Below are 20,263 nucleotides of genomic sequence, written 5' to 3' on the forward strand. Positions count from 1 at the left end.
CCTGACTAATCAACAGATACTAGGAAACTATGATGGTTCTAGTCTGCCTACAGGTAAAGCCTATGCTCAGACATTTATTCCTCACATACTGAAAAATTTTTTAAATAATCATCAAAAAATCCAACACTACTTTATGGTACACTTTTTACCCTCTGTAAGAGTATTATAAAAAATTACTATTTAAAGTAATTAAAAAGTCACTGGGTGGACCACATCATTAGGTATTCAAAACAATTAAAACATTCAGAAGAGAACTATATAAACACAAAAACATTGTTTAACTTCTTACATGATGTGTTCATAATCTTGTCTTCTTACCTAAATAACTAAAAAAATTACAAACAAGAAGCAAAATAACGAGTAAACTAATCTGCCTTCTATAAATATTTATACCTATATAATATAAATAAATACATGTATCATGCATTCACACACATAGATATCCTACAATACTTGATTACAATATCACAGCAAAAAGTTGGAACAACAAGCTTAAAAAAATTATACTACCTTGAAGAATTTGTACAAGGAGAGAGAAATTATTTAGAACAAGAAACAGACATGAAGGTCATTTCTTCATGCACATGTTCAGTGATTGATGGCCTGCTTTTGAAGAGTTTCCTGCAAATCAAGAAAAAGTGTTATAAAGAAATCACAAGAGTATAATGAATTATGGTTAGAATGTAAGGGAAAACTGTGTAGTCCAGCTCATGACAGAATTCATTGTAAAAGAAACCTGAATATAGGAAGTTAGAAATGCCCATGGTACTAATCAAAAGTTTATTGGTGTCCTTGAAGAGATATAGGTAGGAAATGGGGAAGAAAAAGAAATATATTTACATAAAGTCCCTATCTCACATGATAAAATCTCTTAAAATATTTGGGAAGTTGGTAACACAAAGAATTATTCAGTAAGTGTATGTTTCACAGAGGCCATATCCCTGGTTCTGTCCAGACTTCTGGGTATCTAACATGAGAATATTGATCTTGTGAATTAAACTTAATGCCCTAGCAACTGTTTTCTCTGCTGCCATTTCAAAAATCAAATGTATAATTAATATTTTTAAGAAAACATAGAAATCTCTTATGTTGTAAGACTCTAAAATATTTAAAATAATTTATGAAGATTCAAAATGCTTATAAAACAATGAAGATGCACTAACAAATGAAGTCAAATTTATTTAGGGAGTATGATATCAAGGTCCAGAAATTGCTGGGGGTCCCAGAGTTATTAACAGAACAAATTCATACCCAAAGTGGCAGTTTGTACATTTACCTGTATGTGGGTATATCTGTATGTGCATGTTTATCTGTGTGTTTTTTTGAGGGGTACCGAATAAAAACACTTCATGATATGCTTTTTTATCTTATCCCATTCTAATTTTTTTTAATGTATATTTATTTATTTTGAGAGAGAGAGCGTGCGTGAGCAGGGGAGGGGTAGAGAGAGAGGGATACAAAGAATGCCAAGAGGGCTCCATGCTGTCAGCACAGAGCCTGATGTGGGGCTTGAAGTCACAAATTGTGAGATCATGACCTGAGCCAAAACCAAGAGTCAGTTGCTTAACTGACTGAGTCACCTAGGCGCCCCTATCCAATTCTCAGTTTTAACCCATCTGTGTGAGATATGGAAGGCTTCAATAAAGTATTGCATTTCACAGCAAGAAAAGATCACAAACTATATCTCAACCCCATAACTTAAAAAAAAAATTAGTTCTAGTAAGGAGGACAATTGCAAAAAAAATAAAACTAAGAAAATGAGAAAATAAAAGAGGAGATAGGAAACAAAGGGTAAGAAATGCCCACTCCCCCCCCCCAATATGATAACATATTTTGCCCAAAAAGCCAAATGAACACCAAGGCAAGTCAGAAAGGAAAATTTACCAAGTGAGCATTTCAAATTGTGTTCCCTTTGTCTACTTCACTGATGACCTAGTAAAGTTTAACAAAAGCTTTATTTGTCACTGGTCTTCCATAGACATTGACATGTAATTAATGATGGATACATAAAGGAATGGAATTTATTCCCCAAATGTGTTTTGCAATGCTAAAAATCAGCATATCAAAGAATCTATCACAGGAAACAGAAAGGTAGCACAAATTTTACTCTGTGTCACATCTTACTCATCAGCAATCTGAAGTGTAAACCTAGATTATCTCAGTGTCAGATTAGAAACTGAGCAATTTTTAGAAACCTAAGGATCTGAGTTTGAATTCCGAACCCTGAGTCTGTAACTTTAACTAGTACATGTTGTTTATTTGACTTTTTAAAGCTTCATTTGTCCTCTGTGTAAAATAATTATGCTAAAATGCATGATACAAAGTTAAAGATACAGGTATCCCTGCTTTTGGAAAGTTCGTGTTACTCCACTTCACCTTTAGAAATGACCTCCATGAATACCTCTCTTCACTAGCCAAAAGAAATCTGAAGAGGAATTTTGTTTTTGCAAACAATGGCTAAAAGCAAAAACAGCATTCAGTGTTTGTTTTGCAGCAAGTCATAGAGACAACACACATCCTAAGCAGTGAGAGGGGCACTGCCAAGCTCCTTCCCTGGAATTACACTCAGGTTCTTAGCATCAAGCCACCAGAGCTTTTGCACTGTGTCTGTGAGCATCTATTTTTTATCTCCACTTATTCTGACCATCCATTAGTAAGATGTGTCCCAAGGTGTCAGAAAAGCCTAAAAGAGGGTATTTGGGGGGTCTGGAAATGCTCAAAAAATTTCCCACATACATTAATGGCAACTGCTCCTGCACTTCACTATATTTGGTTTATGAAAGTTTTCATAGGAAGGGTCTACTTTCAGACAGTGGAGGAAATCTGCACAAGGACCTGGGATATAAGGATCTGACACAGAATGTTTCATGATAATCACTTAAAAGCGAAAGTCAATACTACTAAGATTACCACTGCAAATGGTATTTTCCACTTTACTGTTGCTATTCTTCAAATAACAAACAAACACCTTAATATTCCAGGAAGGTCCTTTGCAAAAGAGAGTATTTAATTTTATAAAGTGACTCAAGGGCTGAAATTGTCTCAGTAACACTTCATTCATCTCCTGAACAACAGGATCCGAGGCCTGGGCAATGAAACATCAATGATGGGACAGAATTTGGGGGTCCATGAAGCATGAGAAAAGAGAAGCCAAATTTACCTTCAATGATGCTGACTTATCTGACAATTTCAAATGGATGTCTAATGACAATAAATGAACATAGCAGAACAGCAATATTCTCTTTTTCGGATAGTAATGAGAGAGCCTCGGATAAAACATGGGGGGAATGTAGATGTTTAAATAAATGCTGCTTTAAAATATTATATCTATCATTCTTAATCATTTTGTGTTTTTATGTAATTCAACAGGTTATTCAGCTTATTTTCAGTTTTAACCACGGCTTAATATTTTAGTAGGGCTAAATAATTTCTAGTGCTACGAAAGTGGCTGCCAACATAAAATATTTTCTTTTATAAACATTTAAATGCATTACTATCATCAGAGCTACTACATATATTTTATGGTTTATCGAATAAATTTGGACACTATGTGTGGATTTCTCTCATGATACCCAGTTTGTAACATATTGTTCACTGATCTGTCTCTCAAATGAATGATCCCATAAGTTTGGATATTTACAAAAGAAGACAGTTCAAATCTCTCTAATAAAACAAGTATTTTTGGTCTAACTTTTGGCAGGTATTAACAGAGAAATGTGTTTATTTTCTTGTTTTTTGTTTTAAATCCTCAACAAATATAAAATCATAGGCAATAGTATACCCTAGTAATAATCTTAATTAAAAGTCTATCACCCATGGCTTTTAATGCCCAGATATTCAACTGGTAGTCACATAAAGCCATGACATTAAGAGGCAAACAAACAAAACAACACAACAAGTACAAAATCTAAAGCATTCACAGATAACATTTGTCAGTCATTTCCACTTATTTCTTTGTATGGTAAGCAAATTAATGAAAGAAATTGAGGGCAGTGACCTTCTTCTTCTCGTTCACTCTCTCTTTATTTTTCATTTCAGTTCTCCAAGAGCCATGTTTGACTCAAAGACCTTAAAAGTTGATGAGGTTAGAAGTCATCACTGACTATGATCTCATCTTGCCTGGTATTGATTATCTTTCCTCTTGGTAGTAATCATGAGTTGGTTACAAAGAGTAATTTCAATTTATCCTCACATTATTAACTCCAGGTAGGTAGAAAAAAATTGGCCTTGGTCCTCTCATTCTGCTTCAAGTTCAATAGGAACAGGAAAAACTGGATTAGCTTTTTCACCCAACCAAGAGGCTTTTCTTTCCCCATTTTGCTTCAGCCATTTGGGAATAATAGTACTACTCACATTTTCAGAGACCGATATACTTTAAACCATATCCAATATAAGTAGAGGGAGCTATCAAAAATAAATGAAAATTGCCTTTAAGAAAACAGCTAAAATTGATCAAGAAGTCTAGTCCTGTATTCCTGCTTCCTACGAAAACACACAATTCTTTAATTTTACTTCTATATACTTATAATTAAGGTGTTACTCAATTTCTAAACTTCTATTATCAGAAATAAAAAGTACATTTATTTTTTTTTTTAATTTTTTTTTTTAATGTTTACTTACTTTTGAGACAGAGAGAGACAGAGCATGAACGGGGGAGGGTCAGAGAGAGAGGGAGACACAGAATCCGAAGCAAGCTCCAGGCTCTGAGCTGTCAGCACAGAGCCTGACGCGGGGCTCGAACTCACGAGCCGCAAGATCATGACCTGAGCCGAAGTCGGACGCTTAACCGACTGAGCCACCCAGGCGCCCCTAAAAAGTACATTTAAACTCAGAAGAACGTCGCTACCTCCAGAGAACCCCTTACATAGAAGCAGCTGTCTTCCTCTGGCCAGTCTACTACTGTTTTAATTCACCTGATGCTGACCGCTACTTCTACCCAGCCTGAGATGCTTAAAGTCATCTTTTATGCATCTTTTCAAGTTTTCCATGGTGCAAGTTTTCCATGGTGCATAGTTTCCAAATCGTATTTAAAATGTAGTCCTTTAGATTTCAATGTATTCTGAATAACTCAACCTTCTCTCAAAGCATTCACATACCACTGTGTAACACAAATGGGAACAAAGGAAAAACTGTAGGGACCAAAGAAACAAACTTCAACATCTCAGATCTCACTGGTGGTATCCACAGCCTTGTGTACTGGTAACTGTTTCCATTTATGGAAATAGTTTCAAATGTGGAACTAGAGCAAGGTATTTTAAGTGTGAAATGTGGAGAGAGGCACTAAGCTTTTGTCACTGATTTTTGGAAAGCCTTATTGAGCACAACCACTTTTCCTTGTTGTTGAATAAAACTGGGTAATCAGAATACATTTAGATCATCATCTTTGCATTGTGTTGACATAGTGATATTTTCATCCTGCAATTTCTCTCCAAATCCTGTAGACCATAAGTTCTAGTTGAATCACTAATGGTAACAGAAAATGCAGAAATCACTGATAACCTTTAAGTATGTCAATGATAGCCAATGGATGGCTCTGTGTAATTACCAGGTTGTCTGCAACTTAAAGTATGTAGATGGGCCACTTTGAAATTCTTTTTTGATTATATGGTGGTTTGCATGTACCACTGTTTCCACATTGTAGCAACAGTAGGGAGAAAAAATAAGGTAAAAACTAAGTTCCACTTTGAGCACAACTATTTCTATCACCAATTTGATTCTGAAATAATATAATCCAGACTATCTTGCTTTGTGGTTCAAGAATTCTAACATTAGAAAACCTTGTATATTCCCTAAAGGCTTCCAATTTCTAGCTGAATTTCTGTTTTGCTTTTTGTTTGTTTTTTTAAGTAAGCTCTACCTTCAGCGTGGGGCTTGAACTCATGACCCCGAGATCAAGCGTTGCATGCTCTACTGACTGAACCAGCCAGGCAACCCAATAACTGATTTTCTGGATATGTTTCCATACTGGCAGTCGTTTCCAATTTTAAAAGACTAGGATTATTACCAAATTATTGCTGATTAAGATATAATTACCATTTTATTCAAAAGGTCTACTAGTTTCTGCATAGAAGGTATTTAATAGTTATGGCTAAAGGAGCTTTCACAAGAGGCCCTATTGTGTATGCGTGTGTGTGTGCACGTGCACATGTGCATGCATTCTTTAGTCCCCTGAAAGTGCTGAATTTATCTGAGTGTTAATTATAAATTAATGGTTTCCTTAATTAACTATAGGTTTATCATCCTTCTAATCTACACATTTTACATTTGAATATTCAAGGTTCTCTTTTCTATTAGAACTCTTATATTATAAAATACTTGAAACAGATTTGTAAGTCTGAGAAGAATGGGCACCGGAAACCGAGAACACCTGTATCTATATACTTTAACTAATACAACTGAGAAAAAAAGAAAAAAGCCCATCTAGGTCAACATAAATAAAGAATTGTTTTGGAAAATTATTGCCCAGGATGACAATGAACAAAATAATAACGTTATGTTTTTTTTTTCCGAGGGAAGAATCTTCCAAACTCTATTAATACAGATAAAAACTGTTCACAAGATTAAAGAACCTCTCAAACCATATTTTAATTGCAACTCTCACTTCATTGTGTCTGCCACTCTTAAACATAATGTTATAAACTTTGCCTGATCCCAAACAATTTTGGGTTTAAATAACCCAGTTTACTTTTTTAACGTTTATTTATTTATTTTGAGAGAGACAGAGAGCACAAGCAGGGGAAGGGCAGAGAGAGAAGAGGAGAGATAGAATCCCAAGCAGGTTCTGCGCTCAGCATTCAGCCTGTTGCAGGGCTTGATCCCATAACTCTGGGATCATGACCTGAGCCGAAATCAAGAGTCAGATGCTTAATCAACAGAGCCACCTAGGTGCCCCTTAAATAGCCTACTTTAATTTACTAGAGCTCATACACTAAATCCCTATAAAAATCTTCTGGTGAATTTCTTCTTCTGAAACAGTATTAGAGCTCCATCCAGGAGGTGACTTACTTGATCAATGGATTATGCTGGTGATCATTTAGGGAAGTCAATATGCAACAAAACTTTTAAAATGCTGAAGAAGTTACTATTTTTTTTCCATTTTGAAAACTATGGTGTGCAACAAGTGTTAGAAATTATTTGAACACTTAAATACAGAACTAATGGCATTGCCTTTTAACTTTTCAAAAATCATGTGTGTATCAGCTTTCTCTGAAAATGTTTTTCCTGGGATACACTTATGTATCTGAATATCTACTTAGAGTGATAATTTACTTTTAAGCTATCGAAGTAAGTGGATCGAGATTTATAAAAACTCTAAGAAAGTATTCTTTTCTATTGTGAAAAGTAGGACACTACCAAGAATTTACATAAGATATAGAGGAGACAATTTCCTTAACATGGTAACTCTGCTTTAATATCACAGGTCTCAGGACATCTGGGAGGCTCAGTTGGTTAAGCATCAGACTCTTGATTTCTACTCAGATCATGATCACATGGTTCGTGGGATCGAGCCCCATGTCAGGCTCTGCACGCTGACAGCATGGAGCCTGTTTGAGATTCTCTCTCATCCTCTTTCTCTCTCTGCCCCTCCCTAACTCCTGTGCATGTGTTCTCTATTTCTCTCTCTCTCTCTCTCTCTCTCTCTCCCCGCGCCCCCCCCCCCCCCAGTAAAAAGCATTTAAAAAAGTATCACAGGTCTCCACAACTTTTCATGTATGTATATTCACTCTGCTATGAGTCTCTATAATTAATGATTCCCCTTGAGGTGTTTTCATAGTGTAAATGTATATTACCTTACTAACATTAAAGATTTTTCAGCATTTGAGAGCTCTTGAGTCATAGTTACTGTAGTCACTCGCTAAATTATCTTTCTTAAGGCGACTACTATACACTATTGATTCAATAATAGCATTTTTTAAATGCCAATCTTTATTCATACTGATATTGTAACAACTATTTGTTCAATTAATGAGTAAACTAATCCCTAGAGAAACAAAGATAAACAAGACACGTTTTTATATAGCCAAAGTACCAGATTCAGGGTATCATCTTTTAGGACATGGCAGATAATACAGCAAAAAGACTTTCTTAATTCTTCTTATGGAACAAAATTTTAAGAAATTCACATCAATGTTTGTCAATAATAATAATAACATACCAGGCAAGATGCTAAATATTTCCATGAATAATCTCATGCAGTACTCGAAAATTTATGTATTATTATTGTCATTATTTTACAGAGAAAGAAACCATAACTTCTAGAGGTTTAAAATTTTGCCAAAGTCACATAAATATTTGGCAGAACTTGGGATATGAACCCAGGTTTGTGTTGATTCAAAGCTCAGATTGTTAAGTAGCACCAAAGTACACCAATTCCTGTGCAACCCACAATGACTTAAAAAGGAGGTTATTACATAGTATTTTAAAGCTTTAACTCAATAACATTTACAGCTTAAAAATTGAATTTTACAAGTATTCACTAAGAGAAAATTAATTCAAGTACTCCTTCTCATTTATGAAATGGTAAAAGTCTTAATAGTAATAGCATACATTTTAGCCATTTCATTAAAGACTGTTAAAATGCTGGAATCCTTTTATATATTTAAAACATGGTAACTTTGAGATATGTATTTTGTTGGTATATCATACTACAAAAATTAAACAAATGGTGCTATTTAAACAACCTACATGCAAGTCATAATGGTATTATATTTATTTGTTTAACTAATATCCATGCCTATTTTTCCAGACACTCTTCTAGGTGCAAGAGTTATGGCAGTGTACAAAAGAAATGCATTCTCTACTCTCATAAAATGTATATACCTAGTGTGACAAAATTAAGTTAATATACAAAATAAGGTAGGGAGAATGGATTGTAGAGGTCATTTTAAAACTAGTATTATAGAATATGTATGTTTATGAAACTGTATAGATAAAAGTACAATGCCTTAGATTTTGTTTTAACTTATAGTAACTAAAGAATTAAAGAAAGTATAAAATTTGCAAAAATATCTCACTGTTTCTGTTAACAATCATGCATGAATATTTTATTAACAAATATTTCAAATAAGGGTACATTTAGTATGCACATATTTATTTAAATTTTTTATTTAAATTCTAGTTTCTTAAAGTATAGTGTAATATTTGTTTAAGGAGTAGAACTAAGTGATTCATCACTTACATAGAACACCCAGTGCTTACCACAAGTGCCCTCCTTAATAACCCATCATCCAGTTCGTCCATCCCCTCCTACCTCTCCTCCAATAACGTTCAGTTTATTCTTTATAGTTAAGAGTCTCTTATTGTTTGCCTCCCTCTTTTTTTCCCTTTCCCTATGCTCATCTGCTTTGTTTCTTAAATTTTACATATGTGTGAAATATTATGACATTTATTTTTCTCTGACTTATTTTACTTAGCATAATACACCGTAGCTCCCTCCAAGTCATTGCAAATGGCAAGGTTTCATTCTTTTTGATGGTTGAGTAATATTTCATTGTGTATATGTGTGTATGTATATACATATATATGTGTATGTGTGTGTGTATCACATGCATATATACAACCTCTTATTTATCCATTCATCAGTCAATGAATGTTTGGGCGTTTTCAATAATGTGGCTATTGTTAATAGCGTTACTATAAACATCAGGGTGCATGTGCTCTTTTGAATCAGTATTTTTGTATCCTTTGTGTAAATACTTAGGTGTGTAATTTCTGGGTCATAGAGTAGTTCTATTTTTAACTTTTTGAGAAATCTCTGTGTTGTTTTCCAGAGTGGCTGCACCTGTTTTCATTCTCACCAACAATGTAATAGAGTTCCTCCTTCTCCCCATTCTCACCAACATCTGTTAATTTTGTGTTGTTAATTTTAGCCATTGTGACAAATGTGAGGTGGTATCTCACTGTGGTTTTGATTTGATTTTCCCAGATTATGAATGATGTTGAGCATCTTTTCATGTGTCTGTTGGCTATCTGGATGTCTTCCCTGGAAAAATGTCTATTCATATCTTCTGGCCATTTCTTAACTGGATTATTTGTTTTGGGGTGTTATGTTGCGTAAGTTCTTTTTTTTATTTTTTTAATGTTTATTTATTCTTGAGAGAGAGACAGAGACAGGGGAGGGGCAGGATCTGAAAGCAGGCTCCAGGCTCTGTGCTGTCAGCACAGAGCCCAACAGGGGGCTCGAACTCATGAACTACTAGACCATGACCTGAGCCAAAGTAGGACGCTTAACCAACTGAGTCACCCAGGCTTCCCTAAGTTGGATAAGTTCTTTATAGATTTTTGATACTAGCCCTCTATCTGGTATGTCATTTCCTAGTATCTTCTCCCATTCCATAGGTTGACTTTTATTTTTGTTGTTCATTTCCTTTGCTGTACAAAAGCATTTTATTTTGATGAAGTCCCAATAGTTCATTTTTGCTTTTGTTTCCTTTGCTTCCAGAGACGTGTCTAGTAAGAAGTTTCTGCTGACAAGGCCAAAGAGGTTGCTGCCTGTATTCTCTAGGATTTTGATGACTTCCTTTTTCACATTTAGTTCTTTCATCCATTTTGAATTTATTTTTGTGTACAGTGTAAGAAAGTGGTCCAGTTTCATTCTTTTGCATGTTGCTGTCTAGTTTTCCCAACACCAGTATTGAAGAGACTGTCTTTTTCCATTGGATATTCTTTCCTGCTTTGTTGAAGACAAGTTGGCCTTTCAGTTGTGCATCCATTTCTGGGTTTTCTATTCTGCTCCACTGACCCATGTGTCTGTTTTTGTGCCAGTACCATACTTTCTTGATCATTACAGCTTTGTAATATAGCTCAGAGTCCAGAAATATGATACCTCCAGCTTTTCTTTTCCTTTCTAAGACTGCTTTGGCTATTTGAGTCTGTTTCCATACAAATTTTAGGACTGTTTTTTCTACTTCTGTGAAAAATGCTGGTGGTATTTTGATAGAGATTGCATTAAATGTATACATTGCTTTGGGTAGCATACACACTTTAACAACACTTGTTCTTCCAACCCATGAGCATGGAAGGTTCTTCCATTTTTTTTTTTTTTTTTACTGCCCTCTTCAAATATATTTCATAATTGTTTTATAGTTTTCAGAGTACAGATCTTTTACCTCTTTGGTTAGGCTTATTCCTAGGTATCTTACGGTTTTGGTGCAATTGTAAATGAGATTGATTCCTTGAATTCTCTTTCTGCTCCTTCATTATTTGTATAGAGAATTACAACATATTTCTGTGCACTGATTTTATATCCTGTGACTTTGCTAAATTCGTGTACCATTTCTAGAAATTTTTTGATGGGGTCTTTTGAGTTTTCTACATAGAGGATCATGTCATCTTCAAAGAGTGAAAGTTTGACTTCTTCCTTGTTGATTTGGATGCCTTTTATGTTTGCTGAGGCTAGGATTTCCAGTGCTATGTTAAATAACAATGGTGAGAGTGTAAATCCTTGTCTTGTTTCTGGCCATAGAGGAAAAGATCTGTTTTCCCCCACTGAGGATGATATCCTCTGTGGAATTTTCATATACAGCTTTTATGTTGATGAGGTGTGTTCCCTCTCTCCCTGCTCTATTAAGGGTTTTTAATCAAGAATAGATGTTGTATTTCGTCAAATGATTTTACTACATCTATTGAGAGGATCACATGTTTCTTATCCTTTATTTTCTTAACATGATGTATCACACTGATTGATTTGCAAATACTGAACCACCCTTGCAAGCCAGGATAAATCCCACTTGACTGTGGTGAATAATTATTTTAATGTACTTTTGGATTCTATTTGCTAGTATCTTCTTGAGAATTTTTGTGCCCAGTTCATCAGGGATATTGGCCTGCAATTCTCCTTTTTAGTGGGGTCTTTTTCTGGTTTTGAAATCAAGGTAATGCTGGCCTCATGGAAGGAGTCTAGAAGTTTTCCTTCTATTTCTATTTTTTGGGAAAGTTGGAGAAGAATAGGTATTAACTCTCCTTGAAATGTCTGGTAGAATTCTCCTAGGAAGCCATCTGGCCCTGGACTTTTGTTTGCTGGGAGGTTTTTGATTACTGATTCAACTTCTTTCGTGATTAACAGTCTTCAAATTTTCTATCTCTTCCTGTTTCAGTTTTGATAGTGTATATGTTTTTAGGAATTTATCCCTGTCTTTCAGATTGTCTGATTTATTGGCATATAATTTGTCACAGTATTCTAACTGTATTTCTGTGGTGTTGGTTGTGATCTCTCTCTTTCATTCGTGATTTTATTTGAGTCCTTCTCTTATTTTTTATAAGTCTGGCTGGGGGGTTATCAACTTTATTAATCCTTTCAAAGAATGAGCTCGTAGTTTCATTGATCTTATTCTACTGATTTTGTTTGTTTCTATATCATTAATTTCCATTCTAGTCTCCATTATTTTCCTTATTCTGCTGGCTTTAGGCTTTATTTGCTGTTACTTTTTTAGCTCTTTTAGGTGTAAGATTAGTTCGTGTACTTGAGACTTTTCTTACTTCTTGAGGTATATCTGTATTGCTATACACCTCCCTGTTAAAATAGCTGTTGCTGCATCCCAAAGGTTTGGACTGTCATGTTTTCATTTTCATTGGTTTCTATGCATTTTTTAAATTTATTCTTTCATTTTCTGGTTATCCCATTTACTCTTTAGTAGGATGTTTTTTAATCTCCAAGTATTCATGGTCTTTCCAAATTTTTTCTTGTGGTTTACTTTAAGCTTCATAGCGTTGTGGTCTGAAAATATGCATGGGATGGTCTCAGTCATTTTGTATTTGTTGAGGCCTGATTTGTGACCAAGTATGTGATCTGTTCTGGAGAATGTTTCATGTGCACTTCAAAAGAATGTGTATTCTGCTGCTTTAGGATGAAATGAATATATCTGAATATATCTGTTAAGTGCATCTTGTCCAGTGTGTCATTCAAAGCCATTGTTTCCTTGTTGATTTTCTGCTTAGATGATGTGTACATTTCTGTAAGTGGGGTAATATCTCACTTTGAACAGTTATTTCTACTTGGGTTGCATGTTTCCTTCTTGCTTTGTCTCTTTATAATGTTACATTTCTGTGCAAATTCCACTTTTGCCTATCTAGTATCTAGTCCATGTAACAACCATGCTACAGACCACGGTCATGTTCAGCTGAAAATCACAATCTTTTTCCTAGTTCTATGCAGAATAAATAAATAAATAAATAAATAAATAAATGCAAGCATTGTTACATATGCTGGCCTGGGGTGTAACAGAAAATAAAACAAAAGAAAACTTAAATGGCAGAAAACAACTGCTAAATGCATCCCTATCTCTTGAAGCAATAAAACAGACTAATTTTTTCAAAAGTAATAATAGAAGACTGTTCTATCTAACATTTATAGAAATAGAGAAAACATTTAGTGATGGAATACTTCAATTTAAACCAAATATTGTGATGTCCTTTTGATCTTAGAATCAAAAGATATTGTCAGCGTAGAAAGGAGTTGCTGGGAGACAATTATCCATAGGTCTTTTGTGTTTTTGTACATCTTGAAAGCAGAGTAAATGACTGCCTTTTCTTTTTAAAGACTATCTTTTCAAGAATGTTTGTACAGGAAACCGTCTTGGAATACTGACATAGTTTCCTCCCCCACAGCAAAGAGTGACTTTTTCAGGTTTGGAAAATAGAATGAATGTTCCCCTCCTGTGCAAAAACAGGCATGCTTCCTATCTGTTATAAAACATTGGATTCCCTAAGTCCAGAGTTCCTGCCCTGGAATGTATCCTACTGCATGTACAGATGCTACCTGGCCTGCTTAATGTCATCCTGTGAGAGCCTGAGCTGAGAAAACCTGAGTAACTGTTATTTTGTATCTGACCCAGGTGTCTTGTGTCTTCTGTCTTCTGCCAGCATCCATGTAACTGTCAGGCTAACTTGTCAGTTTTATGTTTTATGGGAGATACAAATTAGAAGGATCTATTGGCCCCCCTCAGACAGCTTACATGGTATTTGAGAATAATAGACCCAAACACATATAAAGGTAGTAAACATATAAAGATGAAATAAAAATATGAATGTAGTAATTATCAATAAAGTTGCCATCACCATCATTTCTTCAAAATTGTCTTCATCATCATTTATCAGAAATGTTTAAATAAACTTAAATTCAATGATGGAAATAATAAAAGTAATAAAATAGAGTCTTATTAACTACCATGTGAAATCATTGCAATAGGGATTATACATCGGTGGTATTTGGTTTTCCCAATATCACAACTTGATAATATTATCCACATCATCTGCATTTTATACTGGAAGGTACTATAAAACATGGCAAATATTTTTCCCATTTGACAAACAAATCAAGGCCTATATGCAAAATGCTCACATAGCAAAAATTCCAAGGCTGAATTTTGAACTCTAAAATATGAGCCTGAGGGTGGGGGAGCTAACATGGTGGCATGGTAGGAGGACCCTAGGGTGGTCTCATCACTCAAACACAGATCGATAACTATCTAATTATTCTGAATACTCAAAACATTGAAGATATAATTAGAATTTTTTTAACTATGCCTATAATTGTGATTATTTTATCAATGTCTACACATTCCATAATTTTTTTAAATTTTTTAAATATTTATTTAGAGAGAGAGAGACAGGCAGAGTGCAAGTGGGGAAAGGACAGAGAGAGAGGGAGACAGAGAATCTGAATCAGGCTCCAGGTTCTGAACCATCAGCACAGAGCCCAAAGCAGGGCTCGAACTGGCAAACCAAGAGATCATGACCTGACCTGAAGTCAGATGCTTAACCGACTGAGCCACCAGGCATCCTTGTACGTTCTATAATCTTAAAGTATCAACCTATACTTTATTTTTTTAGTATGAAATTTATTGTCAAATTGATTTCCATACAACACCCAGTGCTCATCCTAACAGGTGCCCTCCTCAATGCCCATCACCTACTTTCCCCTCCCTCCCACCGCCCATCAACCCTCAGTTTATTCTCAGTTTTTAACAGTCTCTTATGGTTTGGCTCCCTCCCTCTCTAACTTTTTTTTTTTCCTTCCCCTCCCCCATGGTCTTCTGTTAAGTTTCTCAGGATCAACATAAGAGTGAAAACATATGGTGGGGCGCCTGGGTGGCTTGGTCGGTTAAGCGTCCGACTTCAGCTCAGGTCATGATCTCACGGTCCGTGGGTTTGAGCCCCGCATCGGGCTCTGTGCTGACAACTCAGAGCCTGGAGCCTGTTTCAGATTCTGTGTCTCCCTCTCTCTCTGCCCCTCCCCTGTTCATGCTCTGTCTCTCTCTGTCTCAAAAATAAATAAACGTTAAAAAAAAAAAATTAAAAAAAAAAAAAGAGTGAAAACATATGGTATCTGTCAACCCATACTTAAAAAAAAAACAAAAAACATGTCACTCATGGGGCCTAAGTGGCTCAGTTAAGCCTCTGACTTCAGCTCAGGTCATAATCTCATAGTTCGTGGGTTGGAGCCCCCCCTTCAGGCTCTGTGCTGACAGCTCAGAGCCTGGAGCCTCCTTTGGATTCTGTGTCTCCCTTTCTCTCTGCCCCTCCCCCACTCATTCTTTCTCTCTCTCTCTCTCTCTCTCTCTCTCTCTCTCTGTCTCTCTCTCAAAAAAAAATTAAAAAATAAATAAAAAACATGTCTCTAATAATTTTTTACAGTTTAATTATTGCTCACATTGAGATTAAATTATTCATATAAAAATTATACAAATGAGAGAAAATATATTTTATAATAAAAAATTATAAAATATATTTAACAAACTACTAAAGGAAAACTAAAATCAGTAAAGCAAAGAAATTTGAAAATAACAAACCTACAGAACTGAGTAATAAAGATAATTTGACCATTTTATCATATGAAATAATATGTGATTATGTTTTGTATATGTGAATAAAGCAAATAAGCAAAGGACCTAATATATCAAAGAGGAAAACACCAAGGCTTCATGATTTTTGTGTTATTTAAAAAATATTCCAACTTCTTATATAACAGATTAAACATATAGTTGCCACTCTACATTGTCACTTTACTTTTATATCTAATATTTCAACACACAAATGAACCCCTTATTTGTAAAAATGCATAGTTCATATTGAGAAATATGCAGCACTCTAAAATTAGAGTTTACATAATCATAACTTAGAAAGTTAGAAGAAAATATACCTCTAAATTTATACAATGGGTTATTATGGAAAAAAGTATTATGCTTCTTTAAAATATAAGAATATCTAGGCAAAATGGATCTGTTTTGCTTTTTAGTCCATCTGATTCATTCCTTTATTCCATCAACATGTTACTGAACTCATAAAATGTACAACTCACTGTGTATGTTTTTAGGTCATAATATTAATCATTATTAGTGTGTCTATACACATACTGTGAAATCTTCACTGGAGACATTATTCTAGCATCTTCAGGAGAAAACACACATCCAACTGCAAAGTCCAAAAGCAGTTTATCTCACTGTACTTCTTTTCTTCACTGCAAGCCAAACAAGGCTTGGTACCAGACACCAATATAAAGAACTGTTGAAGTCACACCAAATAGCAAGAGAGAAAAAATTCTTCTTCTGAAAGGAATTCTATTACCTGTCTCAATTCTTCAATTGATTCTCCTTTATTCTTAAATTATCTAAATTTATTCACCTTTCTATTTGTATTTTTCAGAGATCGACAGAGTAATATCTGATAAATTGATGGCTTTTAAGGTAAAATATTTACAAGAAAAATAACAATAAACTCATTCATTTGACAGCAGTTTTGTAGGTCTACTACTCTATGCCTATTCAAACTCTGATGATGAGTAGCTACTCTTTAAATTTTTATTTAAATTCCAGTTAGTTAACATACACTGTAATATTAGTTAATATACAGTGATTCAACACTTCCATACATCAGCTGGTGCTCATCACAATGAGTGCACTCCTTAACCCCCATGACCTATTTCACTCATCCTCCCCATGCACCTCCCCTCTGGTAACCATCAGTTTGATCTCTATAGTTAAGAGCCTGTTTTTTTGATTTTGTCTCTCTATTTCTCTATGCTCATTTGTTTTGTTTCTTAAATTCCACATATGAATAAAACCATGTTATTTGTCTTTCTCTGACTTATTTAACTAAGTATAACACTCTTTAGCTCCATCGACGTCACTGGAAACACGAAAACTTATTCTTTTTGATGACTAATATTCCATTGTATCTCTATACCACATCTTCTTTATCCATTCATCAGTCAATGGACATTTTGCTCTTTCCATAATTTGGCTATTGTTGATAATGCTGCTATAAACATCAGGGTGCACAAATCCCTTCAAATTAGTATTTTTGTATTCTTTGGCCAAATAACTAGTCGTGAAATTGTTGGATCATAGGGTATTTCTATTTTTAACTTTTTAAGGAACCTTCATACTGTTTTCTAGAGTGACTGCACCAATTTGCATTCCCACCAATAATGCAAGAGAGTTCCCCTTTCTCTGCATCCTGACCAATGCCTGTTGTTTCCTATGTTGTTAAGTTTAGCTATTCTGACAGGTGTGAGGTGATACCTCATTGTCGTTTTGGTTTGTATTTCCCTGATGATGAGTGATGTTGAGCATCTTTTTATGTGTCTGTTAGCTATCTGTATGTCTTCTTTGGAAAAATGTCTATTCTTTCTTCTGCCCATTTTTAATTGGACTATTTGTTTTCTGAGTGTTAGGTTTTATAAATTCTTTATACGTTTTGGATAATGAGTATCTACTTTTAAGCTACTCTAATGAGTTAGAATTACTGTAGGCCATTTCATCATTCTCATGAATGTACAACATAAAGGTACTTATATAAACAAACAAAAAACATCAGTTCCAAAATTTGATATGAAGAAAATGAAAAGGTTTTAATGTGACAAAAAAATAAATGGATGTGATATTTGGGAATCAGGTAAGATCTGAAAATCTGTAAATTGAAACTCTTAAGTCAAGAAGATGGAAAACCCATGAAGCACTTGATTAAGAAAGTTAAATGAAGAGTGAAATCTTGAGAGTTAAAAGCTTAGGAAAGAAGGGCCACCTGGGTGGCTCAATCAGTTAAGCGTCTGATCTTGATTTCAGCTCAGGTCATGATCTCACAGTCGCAAGATCAAGCCCTGGGTTGGATCCACACTAGGGGGTTCTCTCTTTCCCTTTCCCTCTGCTCCTTCCAAGCTGGCACACTTGTGTGCTCTCTCTTAAGAAAAGAAAAGAAAAGAAAAGAAAAGAAAAGAAAAGAAAAGAAAAGAAAAGAAAAGAAAAGAAAAGAAAAAAGAAAGCTTAGGAAAGAGTGCTCAAATAATAGAAAGAAGGAGTGTGGCTAGATGATAATACCAAGAGGAAGTTATCAAAACAGGTACCACTTACTAAGTGCTCCCTATTTATCAGGCCCTGTTCTAAGCACTTTACACATTGATCCATTTAATACTGTGAACTATGAGACAGGTAAAATTATTATGCACATTTTACAGATGAGGTAATTGTGCAACAGAGCAGCTTATTAAACCAAGATTATATGGTAAATAAAGACATCAGAGTTCTACCCAGGGAGTCTGCTGTGAAACTAGAGCTTTAACTCTTTCCCATTGCACACAACTGCTTGGGAGACAGTGTTCAAATCACCTAGGACACTGGGGATAAAAACTGGAATTGGGGCATTAAATGATATGTGAATCATAATCTGATTTAGCTTTTATATGGACTCTGGCATTGAGAATATAAATATCGAAAATTAATCGAAATTTTTTTAAAAAAGCAAATAAAGATAAAATAAAAATCAAATAGCAAGCACAAAGAAGAAAAATGGACAGGGGTGAACCAGAATTTTTAATCAACAAATTGAAAAGGTTGTGGGGAAAGAATAACAGGAAGAAAATAGAGTAAGGGTTCAGTGGGGGAAAGGGCCCTGCACTTGTGAACCCTTAGGAAATTCTCAGTCTACCTCAGCTACCAGATATGTGTGTGCTCTTGGGCAGTTAACTAAACTTTCTGTACCTGGGCATTTCTTTATTTGTACAATAAAAAGTTGGACTACTCCAGTGTTTTGTAATTCAAAATATATTACAAGCAAGCAAACTAGTTAAACTCTCCACTACTGACATAAAGAAGGAATAGAAGTGAGAAAAGTTGGCAAGAATCACTACATTAATAAAGAAAAGCAAGAACAGAAATGAGTGGTAAATAGATTTTTTTAACATTATAAAGCTGAAAAACCTGGAATTGATGATCTCTATGGTCTCTAGTTTTAAAATTCTATGATTCTATAATGAAAGTTTATATAAAGAGTAAACTTTTTAAAACATTTTGTGTAAGAATAGTTTCTCCTATACCTCAAAAATATCTAAGAAGAAAAGCTGTTCTTACATGAAAAGCAAAGCAAATTGAATTCGTTAAAATAACTCTAGGGCACCTCTAGGGCATCCGGCATTGAACCCAACATTGTTCCCTGTCAAAATGGGTGCAAAGGAGAGAAACTATAAAAATTGCAAAAAAAAAATATTCACTTACATTAATCTACGATGGCATCTGATGTTATTGCTGAAGCTCTGCTGCTATCTGATACAGAGCTGTATGACCTTGAGAAAAAAGTACAGGTTTCTACAAAGAAGAAAAAAAAAAGAATGATAGACTTTCAAAAAGTGAATTATGAACCTTTCATAAATTACAATCATTTATAAGGTATTTCTTAGTTATGATCCTGAATATAACTCATTCAGAATATGAACTGAAATGTTAGTTGCCTATGCCATTAATGTCTATTTCCCCAGCTTAGGAAACAAAACTTTTACCATCAAAGAAAAATACAATCACATCTGAATAGGTCTAATGATTCATGCTTGCAAAATACATGTTAGTAAAGGCATGCATCTATGAATTTAATTGAATAGAGGTTCATATAAAACATACATAACATATACAAGCACATTCCAACTAAAGGCTGATAAAATAATACACTGTTTATGGCAATGATTTTTTTAAGTTTAAATTCCAATTAGTTAACATACAGTGTAATGTTAGCTTCAGGTGTACAACACAGTGATTCAACACTTCCATACAACATCCAGTGCTCATCACAAGTACACTCCTTAATCTTCATCACCTATTTCATCCATCTCCCCACCCACCTCCCTTCTGGTAACCGTCAGCTTGTTCTCTGTAGTTAAGAGTCTGTTTCTTGGTTTGCATCTCTCTCTCTCTTTTTCCCTTTGCTCATTTGTTTTCTTTCTTAAATTCCACATATAAGTGAAATCACATGGTATTTTTAAACAAGTTAGATTACTCTT

General features: G+C 34.6%; 1 long non-coding RNA gene across 1 annotated transcript in view; it reads right to left on the minus strand.

Annotated features, from left to right (window-relative positions):
* Positions 1-19,571, minus strand: part of LOC132680287 (uncharacterized) — a 39,543-nt gene extending 19,972 nt beyond the window's left edge. The window contains exon 1 of the long non-coding RNA XR_009610614.2: positions 19,488-19,571. This is a non-coding gene — a long non-coding RNA (uncharacterized LOC132680287). The remainder of the gene's footprint in view (positions 1-19,487) is intronic.
* Positions 19,572-20,263: the final 692 nt, after the last annotated feature.

This window comes from Panthera onca, chromosome A1, assembly GCF_046562875.1.
Source record: "Panthera onca isolate mPanOnc1 chromosome A1, mPanOnc1 haplotype 2, whole genome shotgun sequence".
NCBI lineage: Eukaryota > Metazoa > Chordata > Mammalia > Carnivora > Felidae > Panthera > Panthera onca.